Genomic DNA, 9,528 nt, shown 5'->3' on the forward strand with positions numbered 1-9,528 from the left:
GAGGGAGGATCTGAGAATAACTCATCGTGGGGCACAATTTCTTTCCATCCGTGGATCTAAGAAACTCAAGAAACAGGTTACCTGCTCCCAAAATACAATGGTGGAGTGGACATAAGGTACCTAAAAGTTATAGGCTTTTCCATTCAAAAGGGAGAAAATGAAAGGAAAAAAAGGAGTCACTGGTCCCAAGCTATTTCAAAATTCATCTGTTGTGTAGGCGTAGAATAATCCTCTGGGCTTGTGGCTCCACCTTCTGGGCTTGAGACTTTACCTTTGAGGTCATTTTTCCTTTCTGATGCCAGATAGTACCTTTTTGTGGCTCAGTGGTTCCACCAGCCTGTTTCCTGCCTAAAGGATTTTGGAGGTTGACATCCTGCTTTCATTTTTTGTCTTCTTTCGTCTCTGTCCTTTTCATTCCAAGCTGGCCATGTTTCTACTGACATGACACCCTCAGGAAGCCCGTGGGACTCTGGTGCGTGTCACGGGAATTCACTCCATTCGTCTCCTCCACGTAGCTTTCCTAGAGACTCCCGTCCCTTGTGACTTGTGACTTCTGCTCAGCTGGCTAAGGGGATCTGGGAGTCACATGCTTCCTCTCTTCAAAGAGGCTTTAAAAATTGTGGCGAAATATGTATAACATAAAATTTACCATTTTCAGTGCACGATTCAATGGCCCTAAGTACACACACAGTGTTGTGTCAGTGTCACTACTATCTCCAGAATTTTTCATCTTCCTAAAGAGAAACTCTGTACCCATTAGAGAATAACTCCCCACCAATCCCCAACCCCCCCCGCACCCCCCCCCCCCCGCCCACCGTCCCAGGCCCCTGTCACGTCTGCTCTCTTTGTCTCTGTCAGTTTGCCTGTTCCAGGTACTTCATTTAAGTGAAACCATACCGTAGTTCTCCTTTCCGTGTCTGGCTTATTTCACTCAGCGCAGTTTGTTTCCAAGATTCATTAATGTTGCAGCACGGGCCAGAATTTCGTTCCTTTTCAAGGAGTAATATCTCATTGTTCGGATACACCACACCTTGTTTATCCATTCATCTGTTCATGATCGCTTGGCGTGTTTCCACCTTTTGGCTGTTGTGAATAATACTGCTATGAACTTGGGTGTCCAAGTATCAGTTTGAGTCCCTGTTTTTAGTTCTTTTGGGTACATACCTGTGAGTGGAATTGCTGGATTATATGGTAATTCTATGTTTAACTTTTGAGGAACCACCAAACTTTTCCTCAGTCACCACTTTACATTCCCTCAAGCAATGCGTAGGGTTCCAGTTTCTCCATATCCTCAACATTTGTTACGTCCTTCCTCCCTCCTCCCTCCCTCCTTCCATCCTTCCTTCTTTTTTTTTTTAAATAACAGCCATTCTAGGGACACCTGGGTGGCTCAGTGGTTAAGTGTCTGCCTTCGGCTCAGGTCATGATCCCAGGGTCCTGGGTTCCAGTGCCATGTTGGGCTCCCTGCTCAGCGGGGAGTCTCCCTCTCCCTCTGCCCGCTGCTCCCCCTGCTTGTGCTCTCTCTCTGACAAATAAATAAATAAAATCTTTAAAAAAAATAGTCATTCTAATGAGTGTAAGGTGATATCCATTGTGGTTTTGATTTGCATTTCCCTGATGACTAATAATGTTGAGCATCTTTCATGGGCTTCTTTCAAAGAGCCTTTTGTGTGACTGAGTACTCTGAACTTTTGATCTTTCGGAGGTATTAACAAAAGTTTGTACAGCCACACCCTCAGCGTCCTTCTTAGAACATGCTTTCCTTACAGCAAATCTCCTCATTGTTAGTACCCTTGGTGGTTGCATAGTGTGGGTATTTCCCAAACCAGCAAGTCCTGGTTCCTTTTGGGTTTACAGCTCTTTCTCTCACTTCATCTCTTTTCTCTCCATTTTACTATCAGCAGCAAGAAGAAGCCAGGCTTCACCTTCAACACTGATTCTAGTTTAGGACACCAGTAGAAATTAGGAAGGCTCCGAAAGCCCTGAACGGCGGCGACCCCTCCCCCCAGAGTATCCGGTGTGTGTTCCATTAAGCCAGGGTCGACCATGGCGTGGGCATGCCGAATATCGCCAGCAGATGGCGGTAAAGGGCCAGTAAAATTAACCTGTCAACGACTTTAAGGGCGGGCTCTCTGGGAATGAATCCCGGGTTTGTAAATCGCTAATGACACGTTTTTTTTTAAGATATTTAATTGACAGAGAGAGAGAGAGAGACAGCGAGAGAGGGAACACAAGCAGAGGGAGTGGGAGAGGGAGAAGCAGGCTTCCCGTGGAGCAGGGAGCTCGACGTGGGGCTCCATTCCAGGACCCTGGGATCGTGACCTGAGCCAAAGGCAGACGCTTAATGACTGAGCCACTGAGGAGCCCCAAGATTTTATTTATTCATTTGACAGAGAAAGACAGCAAGAGAGAGAGCACAAGCAGGCAGAGCAGGAGAGGGAGAGGCAGGCTTCCTGCCGAGCAGGGAGCCCGTTGCCCGATGCGGGGCTCGATCCCAGGACCCTGGGGTCATGACCTGAGCTGAAGGCAGTCACTTAACGACTGAGCCACCCAGGCGCCCCACTAATGACACGTTTTATTGTAGAGTTCACAATTGGAGCAGATCATTTTGACCACTAGCGTGGCGAGTGAGAGGCCTTTGTTATGTGCCCATTGCTCTTGCCTGCTCCATGCCTCCAGCCTCACCCCTTCCCTTTCTTCTCCTGTCCCTGTTTCTAGTTCGTCGAGCCTTCCTTCCGTCCATCAAACAAGTTCATTTCTAGCTCAGCCTTTGGCACTGGCTGGTCCCCTGGTCTGAATGCTTTTTTCCACATCTTCAAGAGGCTGGCTTATCATGGGTTGGTAGTTCAAATTTCCTTTCTCAGAGAGATCTTGCCTGACCACAGTTTCTTTCCCATCACATCACTCTGTTTTACTTTATTTTATAGCATCGATTACTGCTGGACATCACACACTCATTTACTTCTTTCTATGTTTGTTATCTGAGTCTGTCAACCGTAAGGTAAGCAGCACGAGGGCAAGCAATTTGTCATTCTGGTTTATTGCTATCCCTGGTGTGGGGAGCTGTTCCCGGCACATAGTTGGTGCTCAATAAATATTTATTAAATTATTGAATGGGTGAACTGGCTCTGCTAGTGTAAAGCTAAGTTTCAGTGTGACACTTGCATTGTCATGGAAACGAAGCTCCGACCTGGGGAAAATGCTCCAATGAGGAGGCAAAATGGAGTATCTGGCTAGCAGTCTGCATTATAAGACTATCACCAGTCTTGAGCTTCTGATGACAGGACCAGGGTGCTTGGTCCTGCCCTCCCACTGAACCGAGGCAATGAGCAATCTGGCAACCTGGCAATCTGGAACCTCCAAGTTGTCCTTCATCTTCACAGAGGCATGTCCCTGTGTCAAACATCGCAGAATCTTTTTGTGCAGCTTTTTTACTGGTTGGATTGAACCTGCCAATTGTCTCTTAAGAATGCACCAGCATTGGGGCGCCTGGGTGGTTCAATTGTTAAGTGTCTGCCTTCGGCTCAGGTCATGATCCCGGGGTCCAGGGATCAAGCCCCACATAGGACTCCCTGCTTGGCGGGGAGCCTGCTTCTCCCTCTCCCACTCCCCCCTGCTTATGTTCCCTCTCTTGCTATATCTCTGTCAAATAAATAAATAAAATCTTAAAAAAAAAAAGAATGCCCTAGCATTCACTAAAAAAAAAAAAAAAAAAAAAGAATGCAGCAGCACCTGGTGCCCAGCCCACCTGCCACCTGGGCGGGGTTCAATTACCTCCATCTCCTGTGAAAGTGCATCATTGTAACTAGCTCTGAGTTGGCCCTTGTCCTCATGGAATTTCAGCAGAGCTCTGTCTTAGGCAAATTAGGATTTGTGCAGGGGACTGAATAGGGGAGATGATGCAAGATGGAAGGTCAACAGATGCAAGCTCTCACTGCTGAAGATGGTGGTTTGGTTATTACTAGTCGCCATCTTAGGGCTGCGTGGATTTTTTTTTTTTTTAGTAGAAGCACATTACAAATATGGATTAAAAATAAGTGTTTAAATAGCCATTTACATAAGTTTAATGTAGCTGTGCAGAGTTATGGGCAGAGTCATCTTGAACAAGTCAGTGAGAGAATACTGGTATAACATCGACTGAACAATTTTCTCTTTTTAGATGTTTACAGTGAAGACAATTCTAAATTAAAAACAAATCTGAGGGTGCCTGGGTGGCTCAGTCGTTAAGCGTCTGCCTTCGGCTCAGGTCATGATCCCAGGGTCCTGGGTTCGAGCCCCACATCGGGCTCCCTGCTCAGCGGGAAGCCTGCTTCTCCCTCTCCCACTCCCCCTGCTTGTGTTCCTGCTCTCACTGTGTCTCTCTCTGTCAAATAAATAAATAAAATCTTAAAAAAAAATAAAAACAAATCTGAATAGCACTCGTAGTCATGAATCATTTTTGAGAACTGCAGGGTGTATTCCATCCTGGAGCATCTCAGTTTGACTCTAGACTCATGTACCTAATGCTGGCTCTCAGCTTTAATTTCAGTTGTTTAGTTGGGCGGGGTAGGGGGGGGGATGCTTTCAGAGACTCACTTGGACCTGTAGCCCAGAACACTGAAACATAGCCAGAAACTTCAGGATGGTTATTGACTTGTATTCCATCTTTAAGTTTCCGGGGACACAGTGTCTTCATGGTAGGGGTAGCTTGCTTTCTGCCTCTGATGGGCAGAAAGAACCTTTCTAAGGTTCGCCCTCTTAGGAAAAGGAAGATGCATAAGCTTAAAACAAAATTCTTCTTTATCAAAATACATGAATGAGTTCTGGAAATGTGGCTTTACAGTTTTTAAATTCTGTGATTAATTCAATCAATATTGCATGCCTAGGTGTGCCTGGCTGGCTCACTCTACTTCCTGTGATGACAATTCCGAAATTTCCATTTGGGGAATCCACCCTGGCTCCATTCTCAGTCCCTGCAAAAGCTGTCTCTATTTCTGGACTTGGGGGTGAGATTCATGACCAAGACTAAGACACTCAGAGTATTCTATCCCCCCAGCCACGGACTGATTTAGAGATGGGCACAAGACCTAAGTAAGGCCAATCAGTCTACTGAAGTTCAGGTCTTGGACTTCTATTTGTGCTGCAGGGGTAGTGAGCTCTCTTTCCTCCTGGGTTTCCTATTGCAGTTGATGCATAATTGCAGCTGCTTGGAGCCATCATGTACACATGGCTTGACAAGGAATCCAATACAGCAGGAGGTGGATATTACCACTGGAAGTGAAAGGAAGATGGGTTCTAATGACATCATGTGAGACCTCACCAATAGCCTTGATGATTGTCCCTGGTCTTTCAGTTGGGTGAACCAATAAATTACCTGTAGAGTGTTGACTGGTATTTAGCTTAATTGCTCCTTTTTGTATTTAAACCCGGAATTTACTTTGAAATACATCAAGAAAATAAGATGGCTCGTTAACGGCACTTTCTAAGGTTCGCCCTCTTAGGAAAAGGAAGATGCATAAGCTTAAAACAAAATTCGTATTTATCAAAATACATGAATCGGTTCTGGAAATGTGGCTTTACAGTTTTAAAATTCTGTGATTAATTCAATCAATATTGCATGCCTAGGTGTGCCTGGCTGGCTCAGTTGTTAGGGCGTGTGACCCTTGATCTCGGGGGGTCGTAAGTTTGAGCCCCATGTTGGGTGTGGAGCCTACTTAAAAAAATATTGCATGCCCACTCTGTATTTGTGCTAGCTGCCCATTCTAGCAAGGTCAGGGAGCTCAGCAATGGGAAATAAATGCAGTCCCTAAATGCTTTTATGTGCTTCATTGGCATGCCTCACTTAGTGGGAATATCAGCACTGCCTTGAAGAAATGAGCAATTCTCATCATCCAACAGCTTCATGTTCAAACTATTTTGATGTTTTGTCACATCAGTAAAAATAAGTAACTTATTTCCCATGGGAGCCAGGGCTGGCTTCATGGGTGTGTGACCTATGCAGTCACACAGGTCCCCATACTCAAAAGAACTCTTTGCTTGGTTTAATATTCTGCTGTAACTGTCTTGACATTCTTAATACTTTTAGAACAAGGGCCCTCACATTTTTATTTTGCACTGGGCCCCACAAATTATGTGTCTTGCGCTGCCTGCAGTCTATCAGGTTGAATCTCATATTCCTTAAATCCCCCAATTTTTTGATTTGCAGAAGCAGCTGACTGCATTCTTCATCAGATTTATGCCAGCAGCCTGCATTTCTCCCATCTGATGCTATGAAAATGAATGAATTCCTGTACCATGTTTCACAGCCTCAGGACACACCAGATGATGATTAAGGGCACGAACATGGAGAAATGTCACATCTTTCACTTCTTTCATCATGTTATTTGACTGATAAATGATGCTGTGGGAGAGGAGCTTGAATAACGACTGGAACATTCTCTTCTGGTTTGCATTGCTCTAGTGAGCTCAGCTTTTTCATATTTGTGCCAAATTTGAAAAATCATTTGCTAGCGAAAGAGCCCAAAGAGTTACAGGGGCTAAAATTAGGCCCAACATTCTTGGCTAAAAATATCAAGAGGGACGCACTTTGTTCATAGGTCACAGGTTGGGTCCTTCTTGGAGGGACTCTTTGTCTAAGTAAAAATGGCTCAAAGGATGGGACCTGGGAGAGATTGAATGCCAGGTCGGGGAAAGTTTCTTTCTTTCTATAAGATACAATGACAGCTTTTCCTCCTTCACGGCAGCCACGACATCCTCAAATTAAATGAGGTTTCGGGGACAGTGATCAAAGGCAGCTATACAGGAGGCAGAGGGAAAGCACCTTAAGTGCCCTGGGAGAGCTTCAAACTCCCTCTGAGTTGAAAGGAAGAGATCCTCTTGAGCGAGAAAAAACCCAAGTGGTTAGCTCATTCCAAGTCTTCACTCAATAGGAGACTCATTTCCCCAACCCTTTCTGAGGAAACATTTCAAATGTACAGCAAAGTGGAAAGAATACCCTTGCCCCACCACCAAGATTCTACTCTCAACAATGGACTGTACTTCCTTTATCACATGTCTGTCCATCTGTCCATCCCCCATCCATCCATCCGCCCATCTTATTTTCATGATGTTTTTCTTTCTTTTTTTAATTATGAATTCTATTTTTTTAATTGTGGTAAAAAACACATAAAACTTACCATCTTAACCATTTCTAATTGTGTGGTTTAGTGGTTTTAAGTATGCATGCATTGTTGTGCATCTAGTCTCCAGAACTTTTTCAACTTGTGCAACTGAACCTATACCCATTAAATCACAACTTTCCATTTCCCCGTCCCCCACAGGCTCTGGCAACTGCTATTTTACTTACTGTTTTTACGAATTTGACTACTCTAGATATCTCAGTTCAGTGGAATCATACCCTATTTGTCTTTTCTGCAACTTTTTTTTCACTTATCACTGTGTCCTCCAGGTTCATCCACGTTGTAGCTTATGTCAGAATTTCCTTCCTTTTTAAGGCTAAGTAATATTCCACTGGAAGTATATGCCACATTTTGTTTTCCCATTCATCTGTTAGTGCACATTTGGGTTGGTTCCACCTTTTGGCTATTGTGAAGAGTGCTGCTATGAAAATTGGTGTGCAAACATCTCTTCAAGATCTTGCTTTCAATTTCTTCCCCAGCTTTATTGAGGAATAAATGACAAATATAATTGTTTTTATTTAAAGTGTATTCAAATACTATTTCTATTTCCTTCACCTATCCACCATTCTATCTAGAAGTTTCTTTTTTAGGAACAGAACCCCACATTTTAAAGACACCTTACCTCTAGGAATAAAGACAACATTTTCTAGCTTCCCTTAAAGTTGGTATGGCTATGGGACTAAGTTCTGGCCAGTTGTATGTAAGCAGAAATGTTGTGTGGGACTTTTGGGAAAGTTGCCTAAAAGTGAGGTCTTCTCCCATTCCTTCTGTTCTATGAAACAAAAGCATGATGGCTGGAGGCCCAGCACCCGTTTTGTGCCATGAGGTGACCTTTGAGCATGGAGGCTATTCAGTAGGGATGGTGAAGCAGCAAATTAGCAACCTGGGTTGGTGATGACATAGTAAGTAGGCCTGTCAAACCAATGCCTGAACTGCTTTCTGCAGAAGTTTTTTGCATAGGAGAGGAATAAACTTCTATACTGCTTAAACCCTTTTGGATTTTTCTATTAAATGAAGCTGGATATAAGCCTGACAATAAAGGTTTCCCACATTCTATCTGTATCTATCCTTCTTATAGCCCCCATTTTTTTTTCAAACACAGGCCTGTTATAAATTCTGTACTTTTACAATCTGAAGTTCAAAACATCATTTCAATTTTTATATTATTTTATAATGTCCAAGATTTTGGTGTAGGAACTTTGTGGTAGTAATTACTGTTGCTTCTGGGTACACGGTAGGTTTTTACTTCTTTGTCCCCTTGTGGTTGGGTGCAACCACGTGACTAATTCTGACCAATGAATTGTAAGAAGAAGCACCTGCTGTCACTTGAGAAACGGAACATGTAACTGCCGGTGTGAGGCCCTGCAGAGTTCCTTTTACTTCTGGAACGGTGTCTGGGAATATTAACAGCCAGACGGTCCTGGGGACAATGAGGAGCAGAGCACCCCGTTGCCATGTGATGGTCGTGCACATGAGTAAGAAAGAACACTTTTAAGGCCATTCAGATTTCCAGGTTGTTGTTCCTGCAGCATACCCTAGCCCAGCTGTCCTCAAAATGTGGTCAGTGGACTCCTGGGGGCCTCACAAACCCCTTAAGGTGGTCCTCAGGGATGGTCAAACTATTTTCATATTGACACAGAGGCATTATTTGTTTTTTGCTGGTTAGCATTTGCACTCCTGGTTCAGGAGCAGTAGTGAATAAAACTGCTGGTGCCAAAGCACGAACCAAGGTGGTGGCACCGAATTGTACTCTTCATCCCCTTCCATTCACAGTAAAAACAAACTAAACATCCAAGAAACAAAAAAAAAGTCTTACTTAAGAACATCCTTTTTTTTTTTTTTTAAGATTTTATTTATTTATTTGAGAGAGAGAAAGAGAGAGAGCATGAGCGGGGTGCGGGGGGAGAGGCAGAGTGAGAGGGAGAAGCAGACTCCCTGCTGAGCAGAGAGCTCTGTATGAGGCTCGATTCCAGGACCCTGGGATCATGAGCTGAGCTGAAAGGCAGACACTTAACTGAGCCGCCCAGGGGCCCCACTTAAGAATATCCTTCATGAAAATTATAATTTTAATCAAATTTCATCCCGTGAGTACTATGGGGACCAAGGGCAGGCTGCTCCCAAATGTGCCATTTTGGCATATTGATTTTTTAAAATAAAAGTTACTTAAGAAACAGTGGTGCTACAATAGCCAAACTGTGGAAAGAGCCAAGATGTCCATCGACAGATGAATGGATAAAGAAGAAGTGGTATATATACACAGTGGAATATTATGCAGCCATCAAAAGGAATGAGATCTTGCCATTTGCAACGACGTGGATGGAACTGGAGGGTGCTATGCTGAGTGAAATAAGTCAATGAGAGAAAGACATGT

Source organism: Zalophus californianus, chromosome 8 (assembly GCF_009762305.2).
Source record: "Zalophus californianus isolate mZalCal1 chromosome 8, mZalCal1.pri.v2, whole genome shotgun sequence".
In the NCBI taxonomy this organism is placed as follows: domain Eukaryota; kingdom Metazoa; phylum Chordata; class Mammalia; order Carnivora; family Otariidae; genus Zalophus; species Zalophus californianus.